At 30.3% G+C, this 14,393-nt stretch overlaps 1 protein-coding gene across 1 annotated transcript in view; it reads right to left on the bottom strand.

Annotated features, from left to right (window-relative positions):
- The window catches only part of LOC106463132 (axin-1-like), a 53,807-nt gene extending 46,007 nt beyond the window's left edge, over positions 1 to 7,800 (bottom strand). The window contains exon 1 of the mRNA XM_022390561.1: positions 7,594 to 7,800. The gene's annotated coding sequence lies outside the window, so the exon portion shown is untranslated. The remainder of the gene's footprint in view (positions 1 to 7,593) is intronic.
- Between the last annotated feature and the right edge of the window lie 6,593 nt (positions 7,801 to 14,393).

The following is a 14,393-nucleotide window of genomic DNA, read 5'->3' as shown; positions in this document are numbered from 1 at the left end:
AAATCGATATAAATTTAAATCATAATTCAATTTATATCTATCAGTGCCAACAAGATTTGATCATGACTGATTACCAAGATTTTCTTGAATCACCCTCCCTTGAACAACTAGAAAGACATAACAAAAATGAATTGCTCGAAATTGCCAAAGTTTTAGAAGAAGAAGTTAAAAGATCAATGAGAAATAATGAACTAAAAAGGTATATTATTGAAATACTGATGGATGATGATTTGTTGCTTGAGGAAGTATTAGGGGAATACTCTAGTGTCCTCACTAGCCAATCGGGGCTGAGTGATAAAGATAATGAGATCCAGCTAAAACTGAAACAACTCGAGCTTGATAAAGCTCATATCGAAGCCGAAAAAGAAATTAGGCTGAAAGAAATGGAAATTAGACACAACTCCAAATGAAAAAAATTACACCGTTTCTCATATACATGCAAGACGGCGGCTATTATATGCTATTTAAATTCTATGACATTAAAAACATTTTTAATGTCATCTACCTGAGTAATCTAGGCATGTCAATTAACTCTTTTACTTTAAATACATCACTGACGTTACATTTTTTAAATCTTGCCTTTTGCTTTACAATTTAAATCTTCTAAATAAAACGTAATACTATCAATCCGAATAAACAAAACAACGAATGCGGTTACTTTGTATACATATAATAGCAGTTATATATATAGTCTATATAATTGAAACAGTAGCGTGTGTGCATGAGAACTTCTTTAAACTGTACAAAAATGTAATTAGGAGTAGGGAAGTACGGACGACGTCACTACATACGCAAGGGACTGGTGGGTGAAGATAGTACTATACGTTGTAAAGAGAAAGGTATTTAGGAAATGGGGTCTGTCATCCCTCGGAACCCCTTGTGTTAAGGTTTTGTGTGTGTGTGTGAATTTCTTCATTTGTTTATAGACACTTAGAGTACCGGTACCGTCACCCTGTTGAGTTTTAATACTTGCCTCTTAAACCTAGGTTTTGAAAGCGTCGTTAGACCTGGTGTCTCTTACTACAACTCGACCGGTTTCTCATTTTTCATCAGACTATTCGGCTTGAAGTTTCTTTTGTACTAGAGGTGTTTGGTGGGTATCACATGTTGTGAAATAGGTTTAACTTCGCAGTCATTGAGACGCCCCGCACGGCCATCAGATTCGTTTAAACTACGTATCTAACCTCACACGTGAGTAGTCTAGGCAGGTCACTTAACTGTTTTACTTTAAACACATCACTGACGTTACATTTATAAATTTTGTACATTCAAATACAAAATACCACCACCACAACAACAACAAAAATGTTTCATACGCGAAACACGAGTTTTAACCCTAGTTTTACCTTGATTTATAATATACGTTTCTTTGTTGTTATTTTTTAGATTGCTTATATAAAATACAGGAGCCATCTATTCTCTTCCCAATATATATATAATTTTGTAAACAAGTAACTTATTTCATCAATCTCAAGCAGACGTTTTATCAACAAACTAATATAACAAGACCTTTCAGCAAAAAGAAGAAATCTTATTAAGTTACTGTCTATAGTTTAAAAAACAAGTATGCTGATTTCTAGCATGCCTCATCATTATTCCACGCGCCAGTCATAGTCTGGGCTGCTGGGTCTCGCTTCCGGCCTCTTGAAATATTGTTATTCACCAAACAGCCAACGACGGTTGTCGATCAATAATAGATAAGAGGGCAAATGAACCGAACAATACATCGTCAAGTGCGCTGCTTTACCAGCAAATTCCAATTAAATTTCCAACTTCCACGTTTACTCGGGGAAGAATGGAAAAAAAAGATAAACCCTTAAGCGAATCAATCATTTAATCGCATTAATCTTAATGAAGTTATAATGAATAATTCAATTTTATGACTACCAGCTTTTCCATTATCAAATGCCAATTTTCTTTCTTTGTATCAAATAAATTATTTCATTAACAGTTTCGTTTGTCTAAACACTGACAAATCAGACTGTATTGTGATGCTGATTGGCTTCAATATCCACCAATCTTGAACAAGAATAGGCATTTTGAATTATTATTATTATTATAAATTTTATGTGTATGGAATATATCGAGAGCGTACCTGACCCTCCCAGGTCACAACGACCTAAAACCCGGTGCTGATAAAAGTACATGGAATAATAATGTTGATTAAGTATTATCTTTCTACTATTCGATTTTTCCTCATTATTGGCAATTTCAAAACTACCAAATGATATTATGAACTATACTCTTAAAAACAACAACATTAAAGTATTATGAAATATTTAAAATTTCTAAAAACTATATCAATGGTAAAAATACACCAATATAAAACTGTTCTTCTGCAACGAAACATTATCTTCTTATGCAAAGCAAAGTCTACTGTCATCTTTGCAATAATCTGCTTGACGTTCTTACAAAATATTTTTTGGTACAATTCAATAACCTTTAATTACAAATTTATGTTGTTTAATATACATTTTCTAAAAGTAGCAATTCGGACAGTGATAAAATTTAGTTAACTGTGAAATATGCCCATTCTTAAACATTTTTTCCACGTATTTTATCTTATAATACATGTTATGCATAAAAATCTAAAGTCCAGTTGAATTATCTAATCAAAACTTGTTACTTGTTAAATAGATATCAGTACTCAATAGCTGTCTTAACATCAAATTATTGAACACTCAATAGCTGTCTTAACATCAAATTATTGAACACTCAATAGCTGTCTTAACATAAATTAACATCCATCAGCTATCTGATCAAAATAAACTAAGAACTTAGTTTTATCTTACAATCAAGTATGTTATATATTAGTACTTGTTTTATTTACCTTATAGCTGGCAATTTTTTTCATGGGTGTTACTTAACGGAATTTATATAATTTAATACCATTTTCAAAATGCAACATGATATCTAGTTTCTTCAAATGAAGAGCATGCAATATGGTCCACCATGACGAACTTTAAAAAAAAATTAAAAATCTCTACGTTGTAGACATGGGCTATCATTATACTCAAAAATATTCTCACATCTAAACAGAATGATTTGTATATGTGTTTTGATGTTATTCTCGCATCTAAACAGAATGATTTGTATATGTGTTTTGATGTTATTCTCACATCTAAACAGAATGATTTGTATGTGTGTTTTGATGTTATTCTCACATCTAAACAGAATGATTTGTATATGTGTTTTGATGTTCCGAAGTTTAATGTCATCTACTTTTGTTTTTCTCAATTTCTATCTATCCTTAATATTTACTTTAATGGTAATGCAATAAAAAACTTTCAATTTTCATTATGCTTATATTAAGTCCACTAGAATGGTTGTGGTGATGCAATCAGAAAGAGAAAGAATAGATGGACCCGTACTATCATGTTTCCAACTTAGATATTTCTCTCTTGATGCTTCTTTAATATTAACACATGTATGTCAGGTGTTTTATACAACTACCAATAATTTATTTTATCTTTTATAAAATTCATTGGAGTTTAATCTTTTACCAATTTTTCATATATTTAATTCATATTTTTTTTTTATCAAACCCTCAGAATAATTGAAGAAAGTTGTTCAACACTACAAGTATAACAGACAACCTTATTATCAAATAATGTGGTAAATTATCTGATTTAATAATAAATGCACAATTCTATTAACATTCTGCATTTGAAGTTTAATATTTTTTAACCAAAAATCTTTAATTTATTGTAACTTGGTAACAACTAAACATTTAAAATCCAAAGTAATCTCAAATGTTAAACCTACAGGTGTTCTAATATAAACTAAAATGCTAATTAAACAAGTGCAAGTAATTTAAATTTAATCTTATTTTTTTACTATTGACAGACTTAAATTACCTCATTACATACTTTCATGGCAGCATGGATACTTAGCTAATTTAGAAATTCATCATTAAATAGAACAAAATTATAAATAAATCATTTCAATCTATGTTCTGCATTGAGTTGAATAACTGTAGAAGTATCTAAAACCAAAAGTTGCAGTGTAATTCTTATAATTACATACTAAATAACATATTATTTTCCATTGTCTAAAATAACCTGTTTTCACAAAAATATAAAAATTTGTTAAGTGGCAATTATAAATAAATTGGTTTATTTACAGACAAAATAAATTACTGGTAAGCTTCTTAAACCAGATTATGATTGGGAACCGAGCTTTTAACTACGCATACAATTTTCTTGTTATTCAAAAACATTCCTTTACTGATCATGTCAGGCATCAACTCTGAAGGAACTTTCCTAAGTAGTACACAATAGTTATACATATCATTAATTAATTAATTTTTTTTGTTATTTTAATTATATCTGTGGACAAAAAAAACAACAAAATGAAATTAGAATTTATAAACATATTAGTATTTTAAAGCTTAGAGTCAAACATGTGTGTCATTAGATAGGTTTGCATGCATAGCTTTGAAAACTGTTTAAGTATTGATTTACTTCAAAGCAAAGACTTTAGAAGCTTGCTGGTGTTTTAATATCAACTAAAATCACTCAAACTACACAAACAATTAAACGTGTTAAAAAATAGAAAAATTATCAAATTCATTCAAACACAAATGAGAGATCAAATATATCCAAAATCAGAGAAGAAATTACACTCATTAAAAAGTAAAAAAGGACAATAAGATTTAATTCATTCACAGGTAAAAAAAAAGGAGTAAACTAATTCAAAAATAAAAAAACATAATTAAACTCAAAAGTAAGCAATATATGAAACTTAACCAGAGGTAGACAAAAGATCAAACTCATTGAAAATAGACAAAGGATTAGACTCATTCAAAGGTAAACAAGGGATCAAACATGCTCAAAAATACACATGGTAACAAACATATCCAAAAGTAGACAAAGGGTCAAATACATTTAAAAACTGTTTTTGTACAGTCGTACAGATGCACGTCTAGTTTATAAAATTCACCATATCAAAATTTGGATTGTAAGATAAACAGACTATTAGTATAATATGTAATCATCTAATCCCTGAAATCCATGTTAAAATTATCAAAAAAATGTGAAGAACATACTTAAGCTTTACATTCAAGCAAGTTTTTTCTTATATCCAATATACTTTTGATTACAAGATTTTTAATCTATAAAAGGTATTATTATTTTTTCACAATAATATTCTTTTTAGTCTGTTCAGTGTCACTGAAAACAAAATATTTTTTTCTAAAACAATACTGTCACAGATATATGGTAGTTATATTTGTTAAAAATTGAAATAAGTTTCTTACTATCTCTGGTTTTAACAATAGTTACTAAACACATAAACAGTGACAGATTGCTAACATTATCTTGATAACATTTTGTTGTTTTTAAGAATTTGTAGTGTATACTGGAGGAATTTAAACATTTTTACAATAAAGATAGAAAAAAAAAGACTATTACTCTCCAATCAATAACAATTTTTTTTTTTATTTCAGCTGATGTTTCACTCTTGCAACTTTAACAGGGTTAGTAGTACAAAAACTCAGGTCATTTTTTCCCTCTAACTTTAATGTCAAAATTATCATGACAAGTTTATGAAAATTATGTTACAAAATTAGTATCATGACAAGTTTATGATAATTATGTTACAAAATTAGTATCATGACAAGTTTATGAAAATTATGTTACAAAATTAGTGCGTTTTTGTTTTTGTACAGAAAACCTAAATAAATAACATTGAACTTGCAATGTTTTATTAAATGCTTACACTATCATACTCACCATGTTTGATCATAATCCTCTGACTATAAGGAACTTCTCTACACGTAAATGAAAGTTATGGTAAACAATTACAGAAGAAAAAAAAAGTATTCCTTTCATTTAGAACCATGATTATGAAATTTGTCAGTTGTTCTTAAAATCACTTATCATTTAGTGCTTTCATTAATAACTTTTTGCTAAATACACGTTTATTAATGAGAAAGTTCACTTTCAGAATATTTTCCAAAATTGATCTTAATAAGGCAAGTCTGGTGGGTGTTTACTATTAATTACATAGCTTGGTAATTCTTTAGTACATGACCCTGTTAGTTAACTTTCTTGACAGTTTTACAAAAACTGTTTTGTTGGTAATTTTCTATACTTTCAACTCTACTTTTAGAACTAGTACTGTAAAACAGAGGCTTGGTAGATCAAATCTACTTTTACAGATGGTCTTAGTTTGATTTATACAAAATTATTTATAATGATGTGTTACAGATTAAAATGTTTATGCAAAGAGATAAACCAACAATAAAAAGTTCTGTTAATTTTCTTGTTCTTTTCAGACTATTGTGTGATACATCTTAGCAACTTTTTGTTTATCAAATATATACATATCTAATTTTTTATTGTCAAGTATCTGATTATGAATGAATGAAATCTATCCTGAAGAAGATATATAAACCCTCCAAGCTTGCATTAAATTCTGAACTGAGCTAACAGATCTCTCTATCTTAACTATAACACTACTTTTTTATGCAGCTTGTATGCAAAAATCAGTGAACCAATTTTTTAACATTTATTCATAGCATTAGTCATACAAAAGCTGACAATCACAACTTTCATAATGTGAGGATTAAATATTCTTAGCATTATTAATTTTCACTGTAGCTTGTAAAAATAGTTTCAGATATTCCAAATCTCAGTCTCACACAAACTGAATAATAGAAAACTGAATATTACATGTTTAACAAAACATCAAACCATCCACTATGTTTATTAAACTAAAAATGACAAAGGCAATTAATATTAGCTTTTTAAAAAATTTTATTATAAACCACAATGTTGAACAATATTTCAGTAAAAAAATTAATTTTTAATTAAAAAGCTGTGATATAATAGTAATGTTTTATCATTCCTAGTCCAATTAGTATTAATGAAATTTTAATCATTCCTATAGATTTCATACATAAATATAAAAGCATCACAACTTTTGTCTTGGCTTCAACCTTACAGTTACTATTAATTCTAATGTTAGTAGTTTAGTATTTTCATGCTTATTTTTAATAATTTTATAATTTATATTACTATTTTGCAATTAAACATAAGTTTAAAACTTTGGACTATATTGTTATATGCCTAATTTCTTAGTTATTTGGGATATATACATTTAAAATATCAATATTTAAACAAATTGCAAATACTTGATACACAAAACACTATACATATTTCATAAAAAAGTTTTAACCTTAAACTTTAAACTTAAAAGGCTTTAAATTAAATCAAGTTAGTTTGATGACATTTACTTTTTTGAGTTTAGAAGTACGCAAGTTTTTAACAGTTAACAGTAAACATTAGAATTTGAATCATTTATAACTTTTTACAGTTCTAATTCATATTATTTACAGTTAATATTGGAAATTTGATATTTTTACAAGCCCGCAAGCCGTGTATAATAACCATATTAGTCTTCTTCTTGTTTATTATCAGCTGAACAAGTTCTTTAAGCCTAACACAACGAGCAACAACCAAACGACGAATTTTGAACGGTGGCCCACAATCGGACAAACCCTCCGTAAGAACGATTCCTTTGAGAAAAGTGTTGTGGCACTAGCACGGACCGATTAGTAACAGTATACTAACAAATATTATTAAATCTTACCTTTCTAAATGTTTTCTTACACTATTTCACTTTCTCTATGCTTCCTGATTGAGGTACAAATAATAATTTTCCCTATTACTCTCACCATTCTTTAACGTGAAACGAACAATATTTGACTAACTTGGAATAGATTCATAAAAATTTTACTCCACCTTCCTACAGACACACATGCCCGACGCCGAGCGCCTATTAAGGAGTGACGTCACTATATACACAGTAAGCCGCACCAATAAAAACACTTCAATCAAAATTTGCCAGCCCTTACTTTGCAAAAATAAGCAAATTGTATTATACCACGGAACGGTACCTTTAATGTTTGGACCGTACGTGGAGTTTTCGTATACACTGCTTTACAACATCACAGGCTGTAAAGCGGTAACTTCAAACACATAGAAAGTTATCATTTTGTCCTCAAGCATTTTGAGATCGGTTTTTGTTAAAAAAAAAAAGAAGCTATATTTCTGGTTTCTTTATTTTAGCAGCTGTTTTACATAAATAAGGCTAATGAAATTGGTTGATTACATACAAGAAATAGCAAGGATTTATTATTTGTAGCTGATTTTGAAACAAAAATGTTAAATAATTCTAATATGATCGTACTATCTAATCGGAAAAGTATTTTAATTCAGTCAATTTTTCAACGACCTCGTGTGTTACGCGTTTTTTTGTTTTTTTTGTTTTGTTTTGCACAATATTTTTGTGCCTTCTAGTTCTAAACAAGTACATTCTGAAACAGAAAGGGAAAAAAAAAGATTGCATTAACGTAAACAAGGTAAGAAGAAAGAAAACGCGCTTACGGTACATGACAATCTATTTATTTTATCTAAAGTGTGTATAATAAATCCGAATTGGTTCCTATAAATATTATGAAATAGTTTTGGTAAAACAAGAAGTAATAAACGTATAAATGATGACAATATTTAAATGGAAAAATGATTATATTTTGCTCTTATACTTCTTGTATTTGCTCATTTCTCGTTAGAATTATAAAAATTAAGATCCTATTCAAAGCTTTATTTTGGATTCAAAGTTCAGACGGCTGAATGTATGAATTATTATTATAATACACTTGCATGTAGGACAATTATAATATCTTCCATCTATATTGCCTACTGTCATTTGTTTTTTCTTACTGGTTACTACGTTTGTTACTAATGGATTAAAAATTACCTTCATCTTCGATGTCTTCAAGCAGTAATAAGTTATTTCACATTATTATCAATGTACATTTTCTGCAGTAAGTTTCGTAGAAACATTATTAGATTCAAAACTTTTACATTTGCTTTCTAAAAGCTGTATATTTACGCCCTCATCAATGAAAGTTATATTTTACTATTAATTATATATATACTTTGAATGACTTTTCATTTCTTATTGTTTATTTGTAAGTAAGCACGAAGCTACACAATGGGCTATCTGTGCTCTGCCCACCACGAGTATCGAAACCCTGATTCTAGCGTTGGATGTCCGCAGACATGCCGCTGTGCCACTGGGGGAGGGAGGCTTTTCATTTCATTTTTATATCGAATGTATACACGATTCTGTGGATTTGGTTCAATCATTTTGTTTCATATACTCTAACTATCAATCTCTTCATTGTTACAGTAATCTTTATTTCAATTTGTTATAATGTTGCAATTTTTGCTACACGGTTTCATTTATTTTTTCATAACGCTCAAAAATCGCTTGCGCGACAGTTGTAGGCGTACTTCTCAAAGTTGCATACTTTCTCCATCTTGATTTACGTAAATACAGCGCACACTTTACACGTGTTTAGTATTCACGACCTGTTTATGATAAATCTCATGGCTTCTACAGACACACTGCTTTGATTTTTCTGTGATGATTGGGAGGGAATCCTTTTGTACACGTGAATGAAGAGTTGATGCTATCTATATTTTCTTATTCTAAAGTATATTTCAGCTAAAGACCCGTAGAACTAAAGCAATGAGTGTCGAAAAAGTCCCAGGATTTATCCTCAAACCCTTGTTAGAGCACATTATCCTGTTGAAAGCATGCTATTGTTGTCGTGTGATATACCCAACATATAATATAACCATAATAAAATTTAGGAATTTCCTTTGGATGCATTAAATGCAAAGCCAAAGCAAATAATGTGTCTGTACAGAGACATACAGAAAGAAGGTTAGTATATGTTGTAATTTCTACGGTACAACGCATACATATAAACAGATAAAGGTCCTACGGCACAACGAGAGAGTTAATCTTCATTAACTAACAGTTGATGGCGTGAAGAGCTCTCGTTATAAAACACCGAGTATTTTATAATCATTATTATTTTGCAATCGTGAAGTTTAAAGGAGGTTAATGAGCATAAAAAATATCAGTAAACTAAGATTAGCGGAAATCTAAAATATATATGGACAGAAAACAAGTTTTAGTAATTAAATGTATGAGAACTATTATGAGCGTTATCACGATTTTACCAAACTGAAGGTCAGAATGAAAACTTCGTAGTTCATAAAAAAATCATCAAATTTATTAAAAACAAAAAATATTACAATTAGCTAGTTAAAACACAAACTTTTCTAACTATTGAATATGTACTTTAAAAATTATATTATGTTTGGCTACTAATGTTGATGTTTAATTTATTCCAAAAACTTAAAAGAACTATCGCGGTAAAGTGACTCCGACCTAATAAATCGCGAGGAACCCAGATCCGGCTCCAGTTCTCTAGACTGAAGGGGCCGATGAATTAGATCAAAAGCCAACAACAACATTAATCTGATTACATTTAATTTAAGCATTGCTCCCAGGGAAAAACATCGAGGTAAAAGAAATACACACAAAGCACGTTACAATGTTAAGGGGAACAAAGCTAGGAAGGACTATTTTATTTCAGATATAGTTGGAAAGAGACATTACTGTTGTACAGGATCCCAAGGGATTATTTGGCACCGCGAGCGCCGGAATTAGAAATAACCATTCTAGAATAAGAACAGAAACTGAAGAAGCTGTAAAGCGAAACGTTGAAGGTCCAATTATAGAAAAACAACAATTTGGTGTTATAAGGTTGTTTATTTCTAGTATTAAAATGTCTTCTATACACCAATATGAACTACAGAAATTAAATAATAAGAACAGAAACATTGTTCTAATATCACATTAATGGTTTTCTTATCAATGACCAAATATAACACAGATACTAAATAGTTAGTTATATTTTTTAGGGGAATCTGTTTTAGTATGAAGTCAACGGACAGATTTTTCTAAGACTGCTGCTCCCCAGTGGCTCTGCAGTAAATCAGGAGTCTTATAACACTAAGACCCGGGTTTCGATACTCGTGGAGGGGAGAAGAGGGGTACAGCACAAATAGTCCATTCTTTAGCTTTGTGCTTAATAACAAACAAACAAACAAACCACAACTGCTTATCAGTGAACGTATTACAACATTTTAGTGTAAAAGACACAAAAATCTAGGACTGTTAAAATTATTCAGTAAATAATATGAAAGTTGTTCACCCCCCATGTTTTTACTAAAACAGTCAATAGGATTTCTCTAGATAAGCTAATTGATAAAGGGAGAAACTCACAAACAGCAGAGAGATCAAACACCGGATGCAGTCACATACACGATGTTTAAACCGGGTTTCGATACTCGTGGTGGGCAGAGCACAGATAACCCATTGTGTAGCTTTGTGCTTAGTTTCAAACAAACAAATACACGATGTTTAAGAGTGAAAATACAAATAAAAATTTATCCTTAACAAAATTTGCATTTATTGCTATACATTATATTGTTACTGCTTAAATTTCGAAATTCCATTGTGGGTGTCTTATCGGTACTGATACTAGGCCATGAGTGAAATAAATTACCGTCTGGAATCCTACAAATAATTCTGTAACATTTGTCATTACAATTCATCTGTTTCGGACAACACAAAAGTTTATTACTATAACATTAATTTTGATAACCACACTTGAAAAAATTAAATAAAGGACATCAGTGCTTTGTAATTTGAACTTTGAAGCTTAGGCTCTTGGACTGGCCAATCTTTTTTTTTTAATGGATGTGTTATTAGGCTCTTGGACTGGCCAATCTTTTTTTTTTAATGGATGTGTTATTAGGCTCTTGGACTGGCCAATCTTTTTTTTTTAATGGATATGTTATTACATGAACATGATGTTCCTCTATTTTCTGTAGATTATAATTCATTAATGGAACGCCCAAATTATCAGTTTGTTTACAAGCATTTCACCACGGGTTGCATCCACACGCAGCATCATGTTGAATATACAGAATTGATAAAAAAAGATTTGGTGAAATCACTCATTTTCTGCGTAAAATACACAGGAAACCAAACGATATGCTATCACTTTATACTGGCCCCCCAGTGGCACAGTGGTATGTCTGCAGACTTACAACGCTTGAAACCGGGTTTCGATACCCGTGGTGGGCAGAGCACAGATAGCCCATTGTGTAGCTTTGTGCATAACTTCAAACAAAAAACACTTTATACTAAAAACCTTTTACTTATACCATCGGTTTCATGTGTTGTCATTTCATTTAACCCATAGGTAACTTTATGCTTTAATCGACAAATTTAGAGCGGAATATAAAGCCCAGCAAATCAAGGTATCGACAGTTAGAATCTCTTTTTTGTTAATATTCAGTTGGGTTAATTCGTCTGTTTCGATTCATGTTAATAATCTTTTAGTCCCGCCATCTATTGGTAATATTATGAAATATATATATATATAAATATTGAGGAACTTACCAGAAAAGAAAATCATTTTTAAATTACAACATGTTCTACATTAATTTTACATTAACCTACGTCACTTGAATGAATTATTTGATAACGATACTACTTTATTTTATTATATTTGCTTTATTTTCCTTATATTGTTGAATAAGAAAAAACGCCAACTCTGTTCACAACACAACGATTCTGCACATGTAACAGACAACAAATATTTGGCATGGAGAATTTTAAGAAATGCAAAACTATGATTTGGAAGTCCTTTACTGTTTTACTAAAAGCAAACGTATTATATATATATATATGTTAATAGACTGGGCGTGTCGGACAGCGGATCTACAGGTCCAAGTTTCACATCGCATTAAAGATCTTTTACAAGTTGAACTGTTTACTATTTTAGAGTAAAATTGGTTTTGATAATCACAAATGAAAAAAACTATAGAAAATATATTGATTTATTGGAAAGGGTTCAGAAAAAGGCTATTAGAATCATTACTGGGATTAAAGGATTATCTAATGCGTTATTAGAGTGACTGTCAATCCCGTTATTCAGTTTATAGTCAGACAAATTACGCGGGTGCTACTGACATATTGCATTCCTTCTAGTTAGTAGTTCAAAATTATGGATGGTGGTACTTGAACCCTAGGTGTTACTGACACGTGCGCATAAAATGCCTATCACGTTGAAATTACCAGTAATTGTTATTTTAACAAATTGATTTTAAAAAAGAATAAGACCTGACACTTTGTATTCTGAGGTGCACTTATTTCCCTTAAGAGTAACCGTGTAATTCCGAGAATAACAGGAGGTTACACACAAATGTATTACATAACAAATTTTGAATTCTTTAACTTTAACATAGTTTGATGAATAAAAAAGATCGGACACAATGTGTAACAATCTTTATTCAACTCACAAAGCAATTAAAGATAAGACAAGGGGTATCAAAAGCGTTGCCTTTACTGGAAATAATAACTGTTAGGTCAATTAGAAGAACTGTGACTAGATCTTTTACAATATAGAACTGTTTGAAAAATTATTCCAGATTGAGGAAAATAGCATTATATATACGAAACAGCAGTGCTATTCTTTTCATTATTCGTGTACTACTCACGTGAATATTGGTTATTCCCATCAAAACATAAGTGAGGTTCAAAAAGAGGTGAAAAATATCCCTGTCAACCTCCACACTGGAAGTTCAACCTTAGAGAAATCTTTCCCAAAAGAAAGCATGTGTGATACCACAAGTGAATGACCCAAGACAATGTGTAAGTAGGATGAAATTAACTTAGTGACTGTCAGAAATTACAGACACCTGGATATGTAAACATTGTGAAACTTCTTATGGTAAATACAATAGCAGACATCATGTAGTATCACTGCGTACCACAATTTCATTATACTATAGACAAAATTAAAAGAGAAACAAATCATTAAATGCATAAAAAATAAAATACATTGTTAGACTTGGGTATTTTGAATAATATTTATGGTGGTACTACCACAGCTGTTGTTGAATAACATGAAAATGTATAGAAAAATAAATATTCTTAACAGTCGTATAATCTATCAAGGATGCAATAAAATTTCCTAAGTTTATTCAAGTCCCATGGAAAAGATTTCTATAATCAAGATTTTTAAAAACCCACTTGAATAACAACACAACTTCACCTATGGGATCTTGTTACTCTATGATTATAATTACTTTTGGTAGTAAACTTACTACATACAGGCCCATACGCAGAATGTTTGAAAGCAAAGTTTTAATTTGTAAGATCAAAAGCCAACACATACTGTGTGAAATACAATCAGCATGCAAAGGGGGTGGGGGTATGTCCCTCACCAGAAAATCTGTAAAATATAGGTGCTTTTAGATTAAGTCTAGAAGCAATTTTGCATGAAATATAGCATAAAACATTTGCATGGCTGTCCACATAAAATCCACAAACATCCAATAAAGAGTCAACAAATCATCATTCTGTTGTAACACTGCATAGGGAACTAGACTTAAATTAGCATAAATATGTATGTTTTGTTACAGTAAAGTACTGTACTATCTACATGCTGAGTA

This window comes from Limulus polyphemus, unplaced genomic scaffold, assembly GCF_000517525.1.
Source record: "Limulus polyphemus unplaced genomic scaffold, Limulus_polyphemus-2.1.2 Scaffold1332, whole genome shotgun sequence".
Taxonomy (NCBI): Eukaryota; Metazoa; Arthropoda; class Merostomata; order Xiphosura; family Limulidae; genus Limulus; species Limulus polyphemus.
The sequence above is the reverse complement of the archived record's forward strand: the minus strand, read 5'-3'. Positions and strand labels throughout refer to the sequence as shown.